The following is a 24,052-nucleotide window of genomic DNA, read 5'->3' on the forward strand; positions in this document are numbered from 1 at the left end:
GCTTTGCTTCCTCGCACAACCAAAAGAAGGAAAACAACCAATTTAAAAACAAAGGACAACCAGAACTGCCAGAAAAGCGTTTGCATAGAAGTCCAACAACCAAGGAGTTGAAGAAACATTTAAACAGAAGGTAGGAAGGGAGGAGAGGATGCAACAAGGTGGCAGCTGGATGACCACACGAGCAATCCCATATTCACACGCAGGTAAGCCTGGGGAAAGCGGGGGAGCAAGGACCACAAAACCCTGGGTTTCAGCCTGGGAAACTAAAGACTCAAAACCAGAGGCTGTGGAAAAGATCTGTGGGGATTGTGGCAGCAGGAAGCAACTAACAGCCTCCCAGGATAGTATGTTGGAGAGGCCTACATGGTCCTGAAATGCACACAAACCCACTTGCCTGGGTGATTTCCACCTTTTTTTAGGTGCAAATCAGCACCTAAAGGGCACAAACCGCTTGTGGGAAGAGGGGGAAGCAACAGAAAGTGGGATGAGAGCGGAGTAAGTGGCATTATTCCTTCTCTGACCCTTCCCTCAAAGACAGTGCCACTAGGCAGCAGAGAAGGTTGCCCTGCCATGGAGAATACATAAAGCTCCTCCCTTTATATGTAACAGGTGTGCTGAGACAAAGAAATATGGCCCAAATGAAAGAACGGATCAAAACTCCAGAAAAAGAACCAAGTGACAAGGAGATAGACAACCTATCTGATGCAGAGTTCAAAACACTGATAATCAGGATGCTCACAGAATTGACTGAGCTCAGTTGCAAAATGAAGGAAGAATTGACAGCTACACAAAGTGAATAAAGGAAAATATACAGGGAACCAACAGTGAAGGGAAGCAAATTCCCTCAGATCAACGATTTGGAACAAAAAGAAAAAAAATAAGCATCCAACTGGAATAGTATGAAGAAACAAGAATGCAAAAAAAAATGAGGAGAGGCTTAGGAACCTCTGGGACAACTTTAAACATTCCAACATTCAAATCATATGAGCGCCAGAAGGAGAAGAGGAACAGCAAGATATTGAAAACCTATTTGAACAAATAATGAAGGAAAACTTCCCCAATCTGGCAAAAGAAACAGACTTCCAGGAAGTCCAGGAAGCCCAGAGAGTCCCAAAGAAATTGGACCCAAGGAGGATCACGCCAAGGTACAACATAATTAAGTTATGCAAGATTAAAGATAAGGAGAGAATCTTAAAAGCAGCAAGAGGAAAGGAGAGAGTTACCTAAAAGGAATTCCTATCAGACTGTCAGCTGATTTCTCAAAAGAAATCTTATAGGAAAGAAGGGGCTGGAAAGAAGTATTTGAAGTCATGAAAGGCAAGGACCTGCACCCAAGATTACACAACCCAGCAAAGCTTTCATTTAGAATGGAAGGGCAGATAAAGTGCTTCTCAGATAAGGTAAAGTTAAAGGACTTCACCAACACCAAGCCCTTATTATATGAAATGTTAAAAGGGCTTATCAAAGAAATAGAAGATCAAAAACTATGAACAGTTTTTGATGACAAAAAAATGGCAAAAAAAGCCACAACTATCAAGAACTAAACCTCAAGTGTCACAGGTTCGATTCCCAGTCAGGGTACATGCCTGGGTTGCAGGTCATGACCCCCAGCAACCGCACATTGATGTTTTTCTTTCTCTCTCTTTCTCCCTCCTCTTCCTCTCTAAAAATAAATAAATAAAATCTTTTTTAAAAAAAGAACTGAACCTAAAAAACAAAAACTAAGCAAACAACTAGAACAGGAACAGAGATCACATGGAGGGTGAGCAGTAGGGAGGGAGGGGGGACAATGAGGGGAAATGTACAGGGAATAAAAAGCAGAAGGTAGGCACAAAATAGTTAGAGAGAGGTCAAGAGTAGTATAGGAAATGGAGAAGCCAAATAACTTATATGTACAATACATGGACATGGACTGTGGGGAGTGGGAATGCTGGAGGGCGGGGGGGTGTATGGACCAGGTAGATAGAGGGGGGGAAATTGGGACAACTGTAATAGCATAATCAATAAAATATACTTTTAAGAAAGAAGCATTTATTCCCCTGGCTGGTGTGGCTCTGTGGATTGAGTGCTGGCCTGCAAACCAAAGGGTCACCAGTTCAATTCCCAGTCAGGGCACATGCCTGGGTTGAGAGCCAGGTCCCCAGTAGGGGGTGTGCAAGAGACAACCACACGATGATGTTTCTCTTCCTCTCTTTCTCCCTCCCTTCTCCTCTCTCTAAAAATAAATAAACAAAATCTTAAAAAAAAGAAGCATTTATTGAATGCACACCCTGTGTTCTGCCAGATGCAAAGTTAAATATCCTCACAGAACAGCAAGAATACTACAGATAACTTAAATAACATCACGCTGCAAGGTTCTTGTGCCAAAGAATGATAGAATTTATGAGGGTTCCTAGTATAAGACCAGGCATCCAGTAGGCATTCAATAAATATTAGTTTCCTAACTTCCTTCCTTTCCTCCTTCAAAGCATCAGTGAATGATGTGGAAAACAGCCCTGCTCCCCACAAGTGCCCATGCCTCCCAGCCTCAATGCAGTCTGCTGCAGAGCACATGAAAACTGCTGGGGTCTTCTTGAATTGTGTCCGTTAACATTTGATGTGGTTCATCCCCATTCTTATGGTCCATTACTGGGAGCTATGGGTAAGTGCATCTGAGAGACCAGGTTAGGACCAGCTTGAGTGAGGAGAGGGAAAGGTCTGTTGGGCCAGCTGAGGGGCAGGAATTCTTTACTCCTGGTTGTATGACAAGGTGCAGCATGGGGCAGGAGAGGGCAAATGAAGGACCCATTATTTGATTTTGCCAGAATGGAAGGGAGAAATGGGAAGGAACAGGAAACAAGGGAAGTAGAGGAGACTGCGTGCCTAGGTGAAGGGTCTGAGGCAGAGGATGGAGGTGTGCCAAGTCCTCGAATCTCCTGTCAAGACCAGCTATCATATGGGAAGACCCTTGGCAACTTCTCCACTGACAATGCAAATGGAGAAAAAAAAAAGGTGATGATGTCAGAATCTGTGCTGGGGCCTTCACCACGTGTAGTTTTCATGTGTGCCATAATTCTGAAGCAGGAAGTTGTATTATCCCCCATTTTACAGATGAAGAAACTGAGGCTCTGAGAGACCAGGAAGCTTGCCCAAGTTCACACAGCTAATGAGTGATAGGAGTGAATGCTCTAAAATCCACACTTTTCTACATAAATTCTCTATTCCAAGCAGATTATTTTACTCACCCAGTTCCTCAGTTAGCAAGAAAAGCTGTAAGTGACTTTTGAGGAAGACTTGAGAAACAGATAGGGCTCGCTTTGACAGCACATATACTAAAATTGGAACACTGCTGAGAGGATTAGTGTAGACCCCTGCACAAGGATGGCACACAAATTCGTGAAATGTTCGATATTTCAAACACAAAAAGAAAGAGAAGGAACAAAGATGAGTTGTGAAGATTATTTGAGTAGGCCAGATGTAAAACAATATGCCTCTAAGCAAGGCAGTGGTAATAGAACTGGAAAGGATGAGACATACGTGATGTGGAACCAGATGACTGCTCCTTTTCACTCTCCTTTGCATGCTCCTCTTTTTCTACCTAACTCTTAGCATTCAGCGAGGCTTGGTCCTAGGCCTTGTACTCCATACATCTTCCTTAGAAGATCCAGTCACAACCATGGCCAAGCATCCCCAAATGTGATCAAGCCACTGGTATTCTGGTAAACCATCTGGGATGGGGTGGGGAGAAGACACCACTTTGTAGCATTTGCCAACTTCCTTCCTTTTTATAAACACTTTCATCATAAGCAATTTGAAGTAACCAATGGTTTGATAACCAGCTTGCAAACCCACATCACACATGCTCCTCTCACTCCTCCAGCCACACCGGCATTCTTTCCATCCCTTGAATACACTATGTGTTCCCTCCTGCCATAGGGTCTTTGCACATACTATTTCTTCTGAAATGCTGTTCCTCAATATTTAAACAATAGGTTTTCGGGGGCCAACTAGATCCAGAACGCCACTGAATCTGGCTAGCCTCCTCCTGTAAACCTTGGATCCATTTATCTGAATAGCCTGTTGCATATGTGACCCCTACTCTTGGATGTCTCAATGGTACCTCAAAATTGACATGCCCCAAACTGAATGCGTGATCTTTCCCCACAAAACTCAGTTCTCTTCTGGGTTCTTCAGAATATAACCACCATCCATCTACCTGGATGTACAAGGCAGAAAACCCTAGGAGCCTTTCTTGAAGGATCATTCTCTGTTCTCTCCTCACACTCAATTAGTTACCAAATTCTGTTGATTTTCCTTCCACAATAGCTCTTGAATCCTTCCATAGACCTAAAGATACCACCCAAGACCAAACCACCACCCCAGAGCTCTCCACTGACTGGCTCCTTGACTGGTCTCTTGGCTTTTACCTTGGCCTCCCCCAAACCAATCTCACACTAAAGCCAGAGTGACCAGAGGAACCAGTTCAAAATGCAAATGTAAACATGTCATTCTGTTCTTGAAAATGTTCAAGAGCAAAACTGAAAGTGGCCTACAGACCCACCTCACACATGCTCCTCTCACTCCTCCAGCCACACTGGCATTCTTTCCATCCCTTGATTACACCATGTTCCCTTCCTGCCACAGGGTCTTTGCACATACTATTTCTTCTGAAATGCTGTTCCTTCCATTCTTTGCCTAATTAATTCCTAATTATCCTTCATATTTCATCTCAATTATCACTTCCTAAGAGAAGCTTCCTCTGATCTCCCTAACTAAGTCAAGCTTCCCTCCAACTATGACAGGCTCCCCCCAGCATGTATACATTTGTCTGTGTGACTATTTGGCTAATATCTGCCTCTACCACTGGACTGTGAATATGACAATGGCAGAGACTGGGTTTGGTTTTGTGGATCATTCTAGCTCTAGTTCTTAGCATATATTATTATATTTTCAGTAATTACATATTGAATACATGAATAAATGGACAAATTAATGAGTGACTCCATAGATGAAGCAGCATAGAACTCTAGAGTGAGACTACCTGAGTTTAAATTCCAGCTCAGCCACTTACTAGCTATGTGGCCTTGGCCAGGTTACTAATCTCTGTGCTTTATAGTCATACCTTGGTACTCGTTGGCTTCAGAACGCGTCAAACCCTGTACTCGTTGCATTTTGATGAGAAAAAAATGTTTTAGCACTTCACACTTGCTTGGGACTCATCACACTTGCTAGACCTTGAACAAGTCACAAAGCTGCCACACAAAAGAAAATGCTTCATTGTTCTGTACTCGTCTGTTTTGGCACTCGTTGTGAGTTCCAAATGAATTAATGACAAGTACCAAGGTACCACTGTACTTTCACCTCCAGAAAACTGAGATAATAAAAGCAGTTGTTATGATGGTTAAATAAATAAATATTTTTAAAGCTCTTAAACAATGCTGGCCACATGTATAAAGTGTTCACTTAAACAAACAAAAACCAAACAAACAAATAAACAAATTTTCCTGTCCCATTGACTCAATAGCAAACATGAAATGCATTTGTTTTCCAGTGGTTCCAGAGCTCCAGATCTAAAGTCTAGGTGCAGGAAGCCATCAGCTTCAGCTTCCTTTGGAAGAGAAAGAAAGCTGAGGTCTTTGGAGCCTGACTTGAACTGACTCTTCCCTCCCTTTCTCCCCTACCTCGAGTCCATCAGAAGTGCTGTCAGTTCTACCTGAAACACAAACCCAAAATCTGTCTCCCTTGGTTCTACCACTCATTGTGCTATCTCCACTTCCACCCTTGTTTCCTTACAACCCATTCTCCACCCAGGGGCCAGATTATGCCAAGGAGACTGCCAATCAAATCTCATCTCTCCTTTGCTCAAAGCTCTCCTGTGACTGCTCATCACACCGAAAATGCATTCCAAACCCTTGCTCATGGCTCCCAGGGCATTTGACCACAAAGCCCCTGCCTACCTCCTCAGTCTCCTCTCTCAGCTTGCCCCAGCCATACTCAACCCTGCTCATGACTTTCTCAAAGCACTATGTGCTCTCTTCATTCTGGCCCTTTGTGATCCTGTGCCATCTATTTGGACCACTTGTTTTTTCTACTGTGGTCTTCACTCCGCTGACTGCTGCTCCTCCTCCAGATTCAGCCCAGACACCACTTCTCTGGGAAGCCTTTGCTGACTCCTCACCTCTTGCCCTTGGCTGTGATGGGTGCCCCTCCTCCATGCTCCCATGGCATCAGTTTCTTCCCCTTTTCAGCATGTGCCACCCCATATTATCCTTGCCTGTTCACTTGTTTGTAACACCCCACCCTCATGGCTGCTCTTTTTCACAGCTGTAGGTCCAGCATCCAGCACAAGTTTGCCACAGATTAGGTGATTAAATAAATGTTTGTTGAGTGAATCTTGATTTTACCATTCCCCCAGATAAATGTCCTTGCATAAGTTCTCTCTGTATCCCAAATGTGAAATAGGAGGGTGATAATTTGCCAAGCTGTTGTGAGGATTAAATGAAATAACATCTATAAAGCACACAACACAGAGTAGGCGCTCAATAAACAGCAGCTATTGTTGGGTAGCAACTGGTCAGGAAAAGACAGAAAAACAAGTCTCTCCTCCCTGCTATCCTATACACACACCCATCCTGCTTCCCTCCTATCTTTGGTCTCTTGAATAAAGCTGGAAAACCTGACCCAGCAAAAATAATCCCCTTCAGTAAACTCTGGGAGAGAACTATCTTCTGTATCAACAACACACCCTTGGCTCAGTCTCCAGTGGATCAGCCCTGAGTTGGAGATCTGGCTTTTCTTTTCACCCCAGATATTTACAGTGTAAACCTTGGCTGATAGGGAGGGGCATGCAGCCTATGCCAAGAAACCTCAGGAAGGAACTCACACTGGGTCCCCACACAGTAATGCACACTGTTCTGGAATGGGAGTGGACTCCTCCATCCAAATGTTTTGTTGGCAGTGAGAAAAGAAAGGGATCGTTTCTGCAGTGAGATGGACATGGGATCGTTTCTGCAGTGAGATGGACATACAGAGGCCAAGTATTTCTCTCCAAGCTCTGATTGTAGTCTGTCTGTTCTGTCTAGCAGAGAAAAGTCCCAAGTTCTAGTTCAAGCTCCATCTTAACTTTTCTGTCTTCATGGTGAAAGAAGGGAACAGTGTTGGATGTCCTACCTCCCACTTTTAAATTTCAGCTGAACTGGAACCTCTAACTGATGACCTCCAACTGCTTCAGAGTTGGCATTCAATTTAAACAAATATGTACTGGTTGCCTAATGCTTCTTTGACTTAAAATTGGAGTTATCTTCTGCTGTATGTCATATATACATTTACAAGTCAATATGTGCCTACTATTTTACTCTGTCTTTTTCACTTAACATTATTCCATGTAAATATTTTCTTGTACTGGTAGAGTTCATGAAGTTGTCAAATTTGATGACCATATTATAGCCAAGTGTATTAAAACTTGCAGTCTCCTTAGCCAAATCCCTACAATTAGTTGTTTGGGTTATTTCTATCTGTTTCTATAATAAATAACAGATAATAAATAGCACCTTGTACAGTTTGCTTTGGGAAATTTCCTCTTCTGGATATTTTTATCTGGATGCAAATTCAGTTTTAGAAAGGGGTTGGAGGGAGAGAGAGGCAGAGGAAAGAAATAATGAAAGCTCTCAACACAGACTAAGAAATCAAGAAAAAGAGATGAGTAGTGTACGTGTTATTTTTTTTAGTTAAAGATTTCTTTTAACAAAACTTCAGCATGGCTCTAAGCAGTAACACCATGAAGCCACCAACTTTTATGTACTAATTGTATTTCTTTAAAATACATTGAAAAAAATTTATGACTATTGAAGTTAAAAAATATTTAGCCATATGCCACCTGAAATTAAGTCATGTACCACCAGTGGCCTGCCTACCATCCTTGAGAAAACTATAGCTCAGACACAAGTTATCAGGGACCTGTTTCATGAGGGTGGGGCACTTCTAGGAGCCCAATCTCTGAGCAGTGTGCCTCTGGAATCCATTCCCTTCCCCTATGTTAGCAATTTACATTCTTTTCTGCAAATTATTTTTAGAGAAATGCAAATTAAAACCACAGTTGATATTACCTCATACCTGTCACACTGGCTATCAAGTGTTGTTGAGGATGTGGAGGAAAGGGAACCCTCATGCACTGTTGATGGGAATACAGATTGGTGCAGCTACTCTAGAAAACAGTATGGAGTTACCTCAAAAATTTAAAAAAATGGAACTGCCTTATGACCCAGTGATTCCACTTTTCAGTATATATCCAAAGAGACCTAAAACACTAATTCAAAAGAATATATGCACCTCTATGTTCATTGCAGCATTATTTACAATTGCCAAGACATGGAAGCAACCCAATGCCCATTGATAGATGAGTGAGTAAAAAAGCTGTGGTACATTTACACAGTGGAATACTACTCAGCCATAAGAAAGATGGGCTTGGCCTGGTGTGGGTCAGTTGGTTGGGCATTGTCCTGCAAAGAGAAAGGTTGGGGGTTCGATTCCTGGTCAAGGCAAATGACTGAGTTGCAGGTTTGGTCCCCAGTCGAGGCATGTACAAGAGGCAACTAATTGATATTTCTCTCACACTGTTGTTTCTCTCCCTCTCTTTCTCCCTTCCTTGCCCTGTCTCTGGAATTGGTTAAAAAAGAAAAAAAAAGAAAGGATGAAATACTGCCATTTGCAAAACATGGATGGATCTAGAAGGTATTATGGTAAGTAAAATAAGTGAGACGGAGAAAACCAAATATCATTTGATTTCACTTATATGTGGAACCTAAAGAGCAAAGTAAATAAAAAAAAAAAAAACAGAAACAAACTTATAGTTGCAGAGAACATACTGATGGTTGTCAGAGGGAAGGGGGATTGAGGGACTGGGTGGAATAGGTAAAGGGATTGAGAAGTACAAATTGGTAGTCACAGGGATATAAAGTTCAGCATAGGGAATAGAGTCAATAATACTGTAATAACTATGTATGGTGCCAAGTGGGTACTGTAAATATTGAGGGGACTACTGTGTAAAGTGAATGATTGTCTAACCACTATGCTATACACCTGAAACTAATACAGAATAATACTGAATGTAAACTGTAATTGAAATATAAAATTTAACAAAAAAAATTTACTCATTTGGATCAAGCTGTAGGGAATAGAGAGATGGAGAGGAAATGCCCTGACTGTCACTGTGCGCAGAGAGGTAGGTGTTGCTTATTCACATACCAGGCATCTTGGGCTTCATGATCTAGGTGAACGGTTCCCTCCATAGCAGTCTGGACACAGTGAGGCCTAAAATTCCTTCACTAGAGCCCTAAGGAAAGATTCCTAAAGCTTGAGCTTATCAACAAACTCAGAAAGAGGCTAAGTCGCTGCCTTCCTCCTCCCTTTCCTCCCCTCACCCCACTCTACTCTCATAGCCCCCTTCCAAATCTGAGCTGAGCTTTAGCATAAGAGAAGCATGACTCATAAAAACCAGAGGCTGAGCTGGGGGAGATCAGGCTGCCAGGATTCATCCCCAACTGACAAGGAGCAGACCTGGCAGCTTAGTTCTCAGCCTGTGGCAGATTTAGCTGTCCAAAGGCTTTGGGTCTTTAGAGCCCACAGGGTGACAAACATTCCCTGAGGAAAGGTCAGAGATCAGAAAATGTCAAAGAGCTGGATGTAGGGAAGAAGATTTTGTTCATTCCACTGAGGTAGGATTCAAATCTTGTCACCCTTTCACCCACCAATGTCTTGTCCAAAAGTCCATTAGACCTAAGTGCTTGTCTTCATAGTAAAATAATCACAACAGGAGTAGTAGTAAGTAATGTTTACAGGGACATAACTGTGTGCCAGATAGTATGCTAAGTCTTGTCATGTATTAACTTATTCCATTCTCAGAAAGTCCTGATGAGGCAAGTTCTCTTATTGAATCCACTTCAAAAATGAGAACACTGGAATCAGAGAGGTGAAATAAATTGCCCAAGGTCACCCACCAAGTGGGATAGCCTGGATTCAAGCCTAGGTGTCTGGTTCCAGAACCTAAAATCTTAACCATTCTGTGTGTTTTACCCAGGACACCTTCTGAAGAATGTTGACATTAACTGGCTGAACCAGAATAAATTCCTGACGCATAGCAGAAACTCCATCTATCCGTTGGCCAGCAGCCTAGGGGGTGGGCTGAGCTATCTGCCAAACATGGAAGATAATGAATACTGAAATCATTCAGATAGTCTCTCCCATGGAATCTGAACGTGAGACATGGAAAGGGTCCTCAGTCAGTACTGGGAGCAGAAGCAGACACACACACATACACAAGCACACATGCGCACACATGCTCACACACATGAACATGAGGCAGAAGCCATAAAGCAGTAGAAGAGCCTCGGGTGAAGCAGAAGGTGTGAAATGGAGTGAAGAATAGAGGGAAATTATCGGTGGCAACAGGAACCAAAGCTTCTGAATCAAAAAGCAGGAGAATTACAAGTCAGCCATTTAACTACTCACTTGCCAATATCCTCACCTTTCTAATACCATTGTCCATCCATTATATCCATCTTGCAAATCCTCAAGGCTTAAATCAATCCAAATTTCTACTCTGTCTGCTCCTGCTCCAGGACTGCTAAGCAGTGCTTGCAGAAAACATACAATCCTGCAGATGGGAAGTGTTATAAATTCATGGTCTCGACTTCCACTAGGCTTCGCTGTGGTGGGCAATCCTTCTTTCAGTCCTTACTGGTCTCTCTCTTCCATTGTCCACAGAGGCTCTCTGAGAAACCTTGACCTCCATTATCATCCACAAACTTCTAGTTTTGTCCGATTTCACAGAAAAAAGGAAGCCACCAGGCAGTAACATTCCATAAGGGAATCTACAAGCTCACTCATCACATCCATACATTCCTTCTTCCTTGCTGTGACTCCTCCTGCCTGATACTGATTTCCTTTGCATCCCATCTCTTCATGCCATCTCAGGGACCTCAAGCATCAATTATCTCCTCTCTCACCTGTATCTGCCATCTCTCCCTCTCTACTGTTAGCTTCCTCCCAATCAGCACTGAAGGACGTCCTCCCTTTCCCCATAACCCTCACTCATCTGCTCTCACTTCCCTTTCACAGGTAAACTTCCAGAAAGAGCTGTCTACACTTGCTATCTCCATTTCCTCACTCCCACTCTTCAGCCCACTGTACACTGACAACCAGTCCTACAACTTCACTGAAACTATTGTCACAAGAATCTCCTCATAGCTAAACCCCACTGTAGTTTCTCAGGTCTTCTCTTACATCAGCCTTTCTGAAACATCGCCACCATTGGCCACTGTTTCCATCTTGAAACATTCTCTCATCTTGGCTTCAGTGATGTTGTGCCCTCTCCTGATTTTTCTCCTGCCTCTCTGACTGCTGCTCAGCCTCCTTGTTAAGCCCTATTACCTCTGTCCATCCCACGAATGTTGAGGGTTCTCATGGCTTGCTCTTAGGCCTTCTTTTCTTCTTTACAAATTCTCCCTGCACAATCTCCAAGGTTTCAATTACAATCTAGAAGCTGCTAACTCTCAAATATATATTTCTAATTTTTATTTTATTGATTGTTATAGAGAGGAAGGGAGGGAGAGACAGAGAGAGATGAGAGAGATAGAGAGATAGATAGAAAGAGAGAGAGAGAGAGAGAGAGAGATTTATTGTTCCACTTATTTATGCATTCATTGCTTGCTTCTTGTATGTGTCCTAAGGATTGGACCTGCAGCCATGGTGTATCAGGATGATGTTCTAACCAAATGAGTTACCCACCCAGGGCTGCAAATATATATATTTCTAGCTCAGATATCTCCTGAGACACAGGCTTGTATAGCCAATTTGTACTTGAGTGTTCCACTGACAACCTAAAGTTGGCATGCCTGGATCAGAACTCATCATTATTCTTATGAAGCTTTTTCCTCTTTCTTCTTGCCTATAATAACAACCTACATTTATTGTGCACTTCTCATGCTCCAGACATGGTTCAAAGCACTTTATGAATTGTTTACTCAATCATTATAAGGAAGGTATTATTAACAATCTCATTTTATAGGTAAGGGAACTGAATGAAGCATAGAGAGAAGCTAAGGAACTTGTCCAAGGTCACACAGCTAATCAGCGGTAGACCTGGGATTCAAACCCAGGCAGTCTGGTTTCAAAACCACTGCTTTTGGCTGTCACACTATACTCCTTTCACTGCTATCCACCTAGGCATCATTGTTGACTCCTGACTTTCTTTTATTGTTCACATCTGTGTACTCAGATTATCAGTCTAAGTGTACTTCAGATCTACCCATTTCTCTCCAGCCCCATTACAACTATCTTAACAAGGTCACTAGTACTCATAGATTCCCAGCCTCCAATGTCATCCCTTCCCAACCCAACTTCCATGCTGCTTCTACAGTGATGTTGTTGAAAGGGAAGTCTGATCCCAATGGCAAACTATTCCACTGCTCCACACCAACTTCAGGTTAATGTCCAAGCCCCTCCACATGACATTCATACTCCTTCATGATCTAGTCTCTGCCTGCCTCTCTAGGCTCAGATTTCCCCACATCCCTCTACTTCTTTACTTTCTATAATTTTCTTCCTTCTCACATGCCTTCACCTGGCTAACACCTACTTATCCTTCAGTTCTCTGTTTAGATGAGGGACTGACTACTCCTTAAGGAAGCCTACCTTGACTCCCCATATCTAGCTCAGGTGCCATCCTTTTAGTACCCTGTACTTGCCTTTGTCAGAGCACTTCTTGGGCACTGACTTGCTCACCTCAGTGCCCCACTTAAGCCTGGTACAGTTTGGCAAATGCTATGCATGTATAAACCATGCCAAAGCTTTCTCCCTTTTTTTCCCCTTTTCCAGACTACACTCAGTGGTCTGCAGAAGCACCCTCAGGAGGCCAAGACCTGTCTGACACAGGTCCTGTGCTCAGAGGCCAAGGACATGTTTCCTGGGGTATCAGGCCAATCTTTCCTTTTCAGAAGTAGGGCCAAAAGCCAGAGCCCTCCCTTTCTTCCTTTTCCTGGACTTGTTTTGCACAATGAATTTCAGTTATCATTTGGCATTTGGAACTAGAGTCTAGCTATGTCTTAGACACTGACTCTTATGAGATCGATGGAAATAACAATGATGACCCACCCAGCCTATCTCTTCTCCCCTCACCACTCTGCACAAAATCCAGTCCCACCATTGTCAACTCAAGTGCCATTCCAGAGGTGGTAGCAGCAGCTCCATGATTATCTGAGAAATCATGAATGGGAAAAGAACCTAAAGTGAGACCTCATTGTGAGATGCCAGTCAGACTCTGTGATCAAATGCCTTGTTGGTTTTGAGCCCATGAGACACACACAGATGGAAACGAGTAGAGCAAAATGAGAACTTCCAAGGAGAAAGGGGTTCTGTTTGGGGAATGGGTGCAGAATGGGAGCAGGCTGCCCTAACAGAATAATCTAATGTGAAACAGGGATAGGTGAAACTCAAGTGGGCTTCCTCAACTCTGCTTATGCAATCTCCTCCTTCCACAACTTTCTCAGGTAGAGGCACATCATGTGCACATGTTATGTCACAATGGATAAGTGGGCTGTGATGGTCATTGGCACTGTTCTCCCAGCATCCCCAACTCTGTGCTTTTTTGGGTACATACATGGTTAGATAGCCCATGTGGCCCATATTGGTTGGGTGGGATCATATAATGAGTTCCTCAATGGCAGAGAAGTAAAATATGTCACTTCCAGGTTAAAACATTTCAATGCCGGTGTGAGGTCCTACAGAGTTTTTCTTCCCTTTGCCATGGTAACCAGCAAAGTTTGAAATGGTGACTTCTCTGACCACCTGGGTTTTGAGGTAAGGAGACAAGGAGCAGAGCCTCCAGCTAACTCAACATAGACATGTATAAGAGCAATGTGAAACTTTTGTTATGAAGAGAAACTAAGATTGTGGGTTGTCTGTTACCACAGCCCAACTTAGCTCATCCTGACTGATATATAAGTTAAATCTTCTCTTTTGGGTTTATCATTATCAGGGAAAGGAAACCACAACCATGGACCTGAAAAGAAAGACAATTATCTATCAAAATGACCACAAAAATACTTAGCCAGCAGGGGTATCCAACCTGCAGCCCGCGCACCACATGCAGTCCAGGAGGGCTGTGAATGCAGCCCAATGCAAAACTGTAAATTCACTTAAAACATTATGACATTTTTTTGTGATTATATGTCACAATGTATTTAATGTGTGGTCCAAGACAACTCTTCTTCCAGTGTGGCGCAGAGACACCAAAAGGTTGGACACCACTGAGTCTTAACACATTGGTAAATATAAGTTCTTTGTAATACTCTAGATCATGGTTTGAGTGGTGGGTTCATGCATGTTTGTTGTATTATTAAAATAAATAAATAAATAAATAAATAAATAAATGTGAAATACTTTACCACAGTTGTGATGATCCTGGCATGAAACCAGCAGTTCTGAAATAAAGAGTATAGTCCAACAGTCTAAGTTGATGCAGTGAAGGACATAAGTCCTAAGAGATTGTAAATCCTTTTGTCCAGCCCAGGTCTAGGCTCTTCCTGGCCTAGCTCTGACCCTGCAGTCCTGATTTGTCCATCATGACTACAGACCTCTCTCTCAAGTTCCCTAAGCACTAAGAACAGGAGTCCTGCTTTGTGGTTCTCCACAAGCACTCCCAGGTCCTCTGCCTGCTGCCAATGGAAGGTGCTATGTATCCCTGGTGCCCAACCATTTGTAACTCCTTAGCCCTGTTCTAGGGGAGGAACACTTAACAGGACAAGGTGTGGATTTAGGGGCCGAACAGATGTGGGTTTGAATCCCAGCAACACAATTTACTTGCTATATGATCTTTAATAAGTCATTTTGTCTCTCTGAGCCTCAGTGTCTTCATCTTTAAAATAGGAACAATAATACTTAAAACTCAATGAGTTGCTATAAACATTTCATGAATGAGACCACCAGCAGAAAAACACCAGGACACAGTGGGTACTGAATAGCCATTGCTTCTCTTTCACTTTCCTAGGTTTTCCTCTTTTCAAAATGGCAACTGACAAGTACTAGAACTCTAATCTCATTTTTTCTCTTGTTTTTATTTTCTTTTCAGTCCAACCTGCTCCCACCACACACACACAAACACCATCATCACCCCTATCACTACCAGTGGATACCTTTCTTCAAACTTGTATTTTGTTCACTGTCTAGTTCATGGGCTTTAAATTTTTATTTTGTTCATTTTGATTTGTTTCTTTTTAAAAGCAGCCCCTTTTTGCAAACAAAATTACCTGCAGATCTCCACTATATAATACAGGATCAGAACTGTTTGTGGCAGGCCCTAAAACATCTCTCTGGAATTCCCTAAGGCTCAATGCATCACACGTTAAAAACTCTCGGGCTCTTTGACACTCCCAAGTCTATAGAATGTCAAGGCTGGCAAGCTCCTTAGAGGCCATATGCCTAACTGTCTGAATGGGAAACAAGCCCACAGGCCTGTTGGTTCCCAGGACTGGGAAGAACCCTAAAGTTCACCTAGACCCCAGGTTGGCAGACAAGTCATCAGTGCAGAGCAGGGACCGAGCCAGGCCTCCAACTCCTATCTGTAACCCTTAGGAGCACAGCGTGCTTCCCACCATGCCCAAGAAGAGCATCATGTAATCAAGCTTGAAAAGCTTTCAAGCTTAAGAGCTTGAAAACCCAGGTTCAAAACCCAGCTCAAGCAACTAGTACAGTACCTGTGAGGCCTAAGGCAAATCATTTCCTGTCTCTGTACTTTTCTTCCTCTCTCTCCATTTTTCCCTCTGTAAAAGGGGTAATGAAACCGACCTCATAGCTGCGAACCTTTACCTCTGTAAAAAAACTTGCAGTGACACCTGGCTTCAGAATTTCTAGAAGAATTTTAGAATTTCAGAACTGGGAAGGAAAAGAAGCTCCTTAAGTACTTTTCCTTTACCTGGGAGGCTCATTTCTTCCATAGAACCCTGGTTCTTACTGATGAGAAGTCTCTAGCCTCTCACAAATCCCTAGGCTTTTCCTAGCAGGGAGGCTGCTTCCCAGATGGGGCTGTAAGGCTAAGACTCAACCCTTCCTGCTTTACATCCCCCTTTTGTTCCACTTTCCCTGAATCACACAGCCTGGAGGACTGCCTTGTTGGCCTTTGGGGGGAAAGTTTGGCAACAAGAAACTGAATTTAGCTCATTAGTACCTGTTTGCACCACTGATGCAAACTCCTGCCCTGAGGCCCTGGAAACACTGAGCTATGAAGTACACCTAAGTCAGAACTGACTCTGCCTGGAACCAACTGGTCAGTGGCCAGACATTCATTTTATTTCCAGTTTTGCACAACTCCCTTCCCCTCTAATGAAATACCCAGGCAACAGGTTTTGCATTTAGTTAGTAATTATACTTAGCCACAAACTGCTACTTTGGACTGTGTACATTTGGTTTAATAAATGTACCACAGCTATTGTTTGTATATTTTCAAAGTCTAGAAACCATTTTAACAGGACAAAAGTTCCTTCAGACCACCTGGGTCACTTGTTGCTGATGACCTCACATATACAAAATAGAAGAAGGCTGCTATCTAGAATGAGGACCCAAGAGAGAACAGCTATTGTTATTGTTCCAAACTAAAAATCGTTAGGAAAATGTTCATTCCTATCAGAAACAAAAATATTGACAAGGACATGTCAGAGAGCCTGAGGAACCCCCAACCCCCAGGACTGCTGCTATGTGTGGTCCAGAAGAGCTTGTACAGTGGTATGTGTAGTGTGTGATGTGTATGTGTTGGTGAATGTGTAGATGTGTGTGTAGGCATATGTGTCCACTATCAAAGAGTTCTGAAAAAACAAAAGAGATCCTGCCAACTAAGTCTTTACCAAACAGCTGGAGGGGCACCTTTAAAGAACTCCAAGTGGAGGCTTCCTTCTATTGTCACTGAGGTATGTGTTGACACATCCGAGGATTCTGTGTTTTCAATACCAGTTAAGAATAGATACCCTCCACCCATGTGTGCAAGCCCCAAACCTAGCAGTCATCCTCTTTTCTCCTTACTCTTCATATCCAATCCATCAGAAAATCTTGTCTGCTTTACTCCAAAATACATGTCACATCCCTCCACTTCTTCCCACCTCCACTGCCATCAGTGTGTTGCAGTCACTATCTCCTCTGACTCAGACCAAGCCTCCTCAATGGTCTCCCTGCTTGCGCCCTTGTTGCCCCAGTCTTTTCTCTACATAGCAGTCAAGGCCATTGTTAAAAAAAATGTGGATCATATGCCCCTTTTCCTCTCACAGCTGACCGCCCAGAAGCACACGTTTAAAATGGAATCTGCACCAACCTGGATCACAGAGTGAGTGCGATGAACAGGCCTCTGTCTACTGGATCCAACTTGGACAGTCCCCATAAGTAAGAATTCGATACTGTCTGTTTTTGCAGTGTAACTTAGCCTTTCTTGATTAATACACTGACTTCATGCACATTTGGGGGAGCAGGCATTGTGGCTTTAGCTGATTCCTAAAGAAATCTGGGACCCCACAGGATTCTCTTAACCACTGTTTTAGAAGAAGGGAGCTGGCTGAATGAGGCATGATGCTCAGAGGTCACCATGAACAGGCCTGATGGTGTACACCTCAGGCATCATATTGATGACGTAAATCAAACAGGCAGACTGCTCAGCAGTCAAGCAATTTGTACCAAGACCTGAACAGAGGACAGGACTTTGGTCCAGGGGTGGGGGGAACTAAAGTACAAAGCAGGGTGACTACATAGATTATAGGAGTAAGAATCAACATGGCAGGTGGCAGGGAAAGAGGATGGAGAGGAAGGGAAGAGGAAACTACTTAGAGACATCACAGATCTCCAAGGGTTGCTCTTAAAGTTTCTTGACCACATATCAAATTGGCAGCAAGAACACCCAGGGACCTATGTAAAACCCCAACTATCATCACAGGTTCTCCAGCCCCTGGGTCTGCTGAAGCTGATGGGATATTCCTTGTGTCTGCTAGGACTGGCTCTGTGGAGAGGATGGTGAACCAAGCTGGCCAGAGTGAACCTGCCTGGGAGCCGCTGGGCGAAGTAGAGGCAGGAGAAATGAAGAGGAACTTGTATGATCATAACAGCTGACAGCTATCCAGGCACAGTGGCAAATATATTACATGTACACTCTCTCCATAATCTTCATAAAGTTACTACTATTTCCTCTCCACTTAGAGACATTAAGTAATAAGTACAGTCATACAGCTAAGTAAATGTCAGAGCCCTGATTTGAAACAGAGGATGTCTACTATCCAACCCATACCTTTAACCACTTTATTATCTCTTCCTCCTACTCCTTGAATTTATGTATTTGTTTTCTTTTCTCCTGGTTTCTCATTCCACCCATTTCTTGCCACCTGATCAATTTATTCTCCCCACACTCTTCTACTTGAAATGAAAAAAAAAAGTAGAATACACCTTGACTTGACATCCATTGTGAATTTTTTGGCCATCCATCTTCCTACTCAATGTCTCATTGTTTTAGCTTTTCATACATTGACACTGACATGTGACCCTTGTCTTTAACCACAGAGTATACTAGATACTTCTGGGACCAGTATATGACAACAGAGAAGCAGAAAGGTTTTTGGAAAGGATGATCCTCACTGGAAAAATAGGTAGTGCAGCTGTCTGAGCACAGACAGCAAATCTAGGTACAGGGATCAAGTACTTGGGAGCTCTAAGTACTCCTGGAGGGGGCTTGGTTGTAAACTTGTGGCAATGCAAGTTTATAGAAAGAAGGTTAAGGTTTTCCTGAAAGCATAGGCTTTGGGGTTTAGGAAACAGTTGGTGTGTGGGGGAGAAGTCCTAGCATTGATTTTCTCTGATTAATTGAAACTATTTGGGATAGACCTTTCTAAAGAGTCAGCTCTGGTGTCACAGAAATGAAATAGCACGGGGTTGTTCTTAGAATGAGATTCTGATCTGGCGAGAGTTCTATACCTTCCTGACAAGGATGATTTGGAGTGAGGATCAAATAACTTTACGACATCTGCATGGCACCTCAAACTCAGTAACACTGATTCCCCCTCTCTGAAGGTCTCCATGCTCCACTGCTCTTTATGTTGATGAAGACCACCCCTCATAACACTGTTACTTAGGCCAAAGACCCTGTGTCCCCCATAACTGAAAGCTGTTTCTAAAACCTCCTCGATTTCTTTGCCATCTGTGAATCTGTCCACCTTCTCTCCAGAGTCACCAACCCCACCCTCCTCAAAACACCATTATTTCTCCCTCAGCCTACGGTAATACTCTCCTAACTGGCTCTTCTCTGGCCCATCCCCCTCCAGTCCATTCTCTCTGTACAGCAGCCAGCTGAGCATTTTGAAATCAAAATCAGATCATGTTACTTCTCTGCTTTAGTGGCTTCCTATTGTTCTTAGGATAAAATCTTAGGACTTCTTCCACAGTCCACAAGACCCTTGGGGTTTGGTCACCCTCACACAGCTGTCCCTCATCTGGTACTGCACTTTCTCTTGTTCCTTTGTGCTTCACACTTGCCTACTTGCGCTTCCTAGAATGCACTATACTCCTTCCTACCATAGAGCCTTTGTACCGAGTGTTCTTGCTGTCTGGAATACTCTTCCCAAACCCCCTCTAGCTCTAGGCACCTTCTTGATTGTTAATTTCTCCAGAAAGATTTCCAGTCTGCCAACACTAGGTCAAATCTATTATTTATTTTTTGTATATTAACATGATAAATTTTACTTTCTTATATGGTTAGATATTAAGTTATTCAGATTTACAGTATTGAATTGGTTAAATGGAATTTCCTTAGAACATGAATGAAGTCCTGTTCTGAGTTTTATTCCATGTGCTATGGTCCCTTTGGTCAGTACCATGGTTAAACCCCAAGGGGCCATGCTAGCAGCTTGGCCACTATCAATTTTCTGTGACCAATGCCATTCCTGAGATTTTCACCCATTTCTATTGCAGTATTGGGACTGTAAGAGCTTGATGCCACCTCTGTCACACATATCACCCTGATGAATGACAATTCACACTGGAATCAAAGGTGAACTCTTGGAAGTAGAAGTGAGACACCATTAGGCAAATCTTCTTATAAGGAGTCTCAACACTGCTTCAACAGCAATATCATCTGCTATTTTCTCTAACCGCCTGTGTGGGCTGCTTGGCTCCTGTGGTGCTTGTATTTGGAAAGAGAGGGGGCTGCTCTTGCTACAGTTCTCTATTTTTTATTTTAAATTAATTTTTGTGATTATTCAATTAATGTCTGCCTTTCCTACTAGATTGTTAGTTCCCTAAAGGTAAGAGCCATGGCTATTTTTGCTCACCATGGTGTCTCTAAGTACCTGACACAGTGCCTGGCACATAGTGTTCAATCAATATCTGTTGAATGAGTAAATGAATGCAGATATCCTTGATAAAGAGTCAAGAGCTGTGCAAATCTAAATCAGTGCTGCAGAAATGGACAAGCTAATCTTAAATTCATGTGGAAATCCAAAGAACCCAGCATAGCCAAAATAGCCTTGAAAATGAAAAACAAAGTTGGAAGAATAATACTTCACAATTCCAAAACTCACTACAAATGTATACTGATCAAAACATCACGGCACTAGCCTAAGGATACACATATAAATCAATGGAATAGAATCAAGAATCCAGAAATAAACTGATACACTAATGGTTAATTGATTTTTGACAAGTGTGCCATAGCATTCAATGGGGAAAGTAATCTCTTCAACAGAAGATACTAGGACAACTAACTGTATTTCCACATGCAAAAGAATGAAATTGGACCTTTATCTCACACCATGTAAAAAAGATAACTCGAAATAGATCAAAAACCTAAATGTAAAATCTCAACTATAAAACTCTTAGAAGGAAACACAGATGTAAATCTGAGTGTCTTTGGATTACAGAACAGTTACTCATATATGACACCGAAAGGATAAACAACCAAAGAAAGAATACATAAATTGGACATGATCAAAATTAAAAACTTTTGTGCATCAACAGACATGATCAAGGATATGAAAAAGCAACCCACAGAATGGGAGAAAATATTTACAAACAATATGTCTGAAAGGGGATTGATATGCAAAATACGTAAAGAACTCAACTTCACAAGAAAATAACAATCCAATTCAAAAATAAGAAAGATGTAGAGAAATCAGATGCAGAGAAATATCAAAGATGTAGAGAAATTGGAACTCTCATACACTACTGGTGGGAATGTAAAATGGTACATCCTCTAAGAAAAACAGCTTGGCATATCTTCCAAAGGCGAAACATAGAGTTCCCCATATGACCCAGCAATTCCACTTCTAGGTTTATTCCCAGACAAATGAAAGCATGTTTACACAACATTTTGAGAATAAATATTAATAACAGCAATATTTATAATAGCCCAAAGACAGAAGCAACCCACTGTATGGTGGATAAACTGTGGCATAGCCATACAATGAAATGAAGGACTGATACATGTTACAATATGGCTGAACAATGAAAACATCATGCTAAGTGAAATAAGCCAGACACAAAAGACCACATATTGTATGATTCCACTCATATGAAATATTCAGAATAAAAAAATTTATAGAAACAAGAAGTAGATTAGTAATTATCACGGGCTGGTGGGGGGATGGGGAATTAAGTTTTGGCTAAGGAGATCTTTGGGGGGTAATAAAATGTTCTAAAGTTGATAGTGGTGGTGGTTGCACAATTCCATGAATACACTAAAAGCCTGAATTGTATACTTTAAATAGCGGAATTGTATGGTATGTGAATTATATTTCAAGAAAGCTAAAGGTCTTTTTTAAGTATACTTTATTTATTATGCTATTACAGCTAAAGGTCTTAAAATCGAAGGTGAGGTCTAAAGGTCAAGAATGAGCCAGTCAGACTCAGTTTTGGGGGATGAGTGTTCCAGCTAGAAGAAATAGCTTGCGCAAGGACCCTGAGGCATGAATGAGCTTAGTGAGGAACAGAAATGAGACCCGTGCAACTAAAGTGGACCAGGGTGAAAGTAGAATCTATCCTGAGCAGGAGGAGAAGCCAACAAGAGGCTTTGGAGGAGGAGAGTGTCATATTTCACTGCCCTAGGCAAGTCACATGGCCACACCTAACTGCAAAGGGGTGAGGAGGTACAGTCTTGTCATGTAGCTGGAAGAAGGAAAGGCAGACTGTTTGGAGAGGAGCACTAATGACATCCGCCCATGTGTGTGTCTGCACATACCTAGGATCTTAAACGTAGTTTTAAGGCAATCAAATCTCTCCTCAGAGTTAGTTCTTACAGCGAGATTAAGATCCCATACTGGGTCGGTTCTCCAGCACCTGCTTTGCCTTAAGGCACAGATTCTTAACCTGAGGTCCACAGACCCCCAAGAGTTACATGAAAAGAGTTCAGGAGGCCTGTAGAAGAAAAATGCCTCTTTATTTTCACTAACCTCTAATTGAAATGAGTGTAGGCAACAAACCACAGAAGTGTTAACAGTGCCTGCAGCTTTATCAGTAAATAAAAATCCCAGATTTGCATATCATATGATAGTTGTCACAAATATCTGGAAATTTCACTTACGTTCATTCGAAATTACAGTAATCATTAGACCCACTGTTGGATCTTGTAATTTAAAATGTTATTAAAGAAGCACACATATTACCATATCACAATTTTTAAAAAATATTTTGATATCTGAATTTCAGTACAATTTTTCCCTTTGTAAGTTTTACTTTATCTAATGCATTTAAAAATAATATTCTGAAAAAATTAAGAATGTCAATGTCCTTGGGGGTGACTCTCACATGTTGTCCCTGCTCTGTCTTCCTCTCAACTCACAATGCATGACCTCCATGGTATGTGTGCCAAGCCTCATGTTCAAGTCTTAATCTAAGACAGGACAGGAAATTAAATAAAGCCAAAAACTTGGAAGCAAGTTCTGACGATGAGCTCTAGGTCTAGAGGAGCAGAATTGGGTGTTACTACATCATATCTCCAATAAATGGCCCAGGCTCTCTTATGCATCTCTGCATGGCAGAAATATTGGCCTGACAAAGCCTACCAGTTTGCTGCTGGCTTTCTGGGGCTGATCCTTGCACCTCTCTGGGCTTCAGTTTCCCTATCTGTGCTATAAAGTATTTGGACTGGAAGGTCTTCTTATGGTCTGTGAAGCTACAACAGCCTAAGACAGTGCTTCTTTTCCATCTGCTTCCATGAAATCCCCAGAAAAAAAAGCCCAGCAACATGAGGCACCCCCCTCACCTTAGCATTGAGTTTGGAAAGCCTCCAAAGGATTCCTTACCATTTCATAGAGAGGATGGGTGCTTTTCCCAGCCCCTCAAAATGCCACCCACAGCCTTATCTCCTTGTCTTTCAGCATACAGTTCCCTCTTTCCAAAACATCACACCTGTATCTGCCAAGGGCCCAATTCAAAGCCAGACATCACAGCAAAGTTGTCACTGGCTACTCTCTGAACTCCCTTAGCATCAAGCATCATGCACCTCTGATTGTAATCTTCTCATACACATGTCTGCTGTCCCTTACTACAGTGTAAACTCTCAAAGGCAGGACCCAGGTTTCATCCTTTTCAGCATCCTCTGGGACCAATTCAGTTCCTTTATCAGTGAGCCTCAAGATAAAGATAATGGCTTGTATCATTATACTGTATAGTCCTATGATTGAGTGATGTGAGAAAAAAAAGGTGCTCTGTAATTAATCTGAGCAAAAGTAAGCTCACAGGGTGATCTGATCACAAATTACTAACTTGGCAGGTCATGGTTGATAGTCATGGCCCAAGCATACAAAAAGTGGTGTCTTTGCTTTCAGCAAGCCCTGTCTATTGTTCTTGTACATCTAGGTAAACACACCTTTGAAATGCCAGAGTAATCCCCTTTTTCAGACCCTCCAGAAAGGTAACCACTCTCAAGAGAGCACATAATCTTGTTAACTATCCTGTACTTTGCTTTTCCCCATCTCCATGTAATCTTCCTTATTTTCCACCCTTAGTTCCAAATGTATAAAAGACACTGCAAAACTTGAGCTTTTGAGATCTTGTCCCTCAG

General features: G+C 42.3%; 1 protein-coding gene and 1 non-coding gene across 2 annotated transcripts in view; one reads left to right on the forward strand and one right to left on the reverse strand.

The window, feature by feature from the left end:
- Nucleotides 1-24,052, reverse strand: part of NHSL2 (NHS like 2) — a 234,318-nt gene that overhangs the window by 189,854 nt on the left and 20,412 nt on the right. The window lies entirely within an intron of this gene.
- LOC114505836 lies at nucleotides 3,288-3,395 on the forward strand. Its single transcript, XR_003685301.1, has one exon. It is a non-coding gene; the product is annotated as a U6 spliceosomal RNA (small nuclear RNA).

This window comes from Phyllostomus discolor, chromosome X, assembly GCF_004126475.2.
Source record: "Phyllostomus discolor isolate MPI-MPIP mPhyDis1 chromosome X, mPhyDis1.pri.v3, whole genome shotgun sequence".
Classification (NCBI taxonomy): Eukaryota; Metazoa; Chordata; class Mammalia; order Chiroptera; family Phyllostomidae; genus Phyllostomus; species Phyllostomus discolor.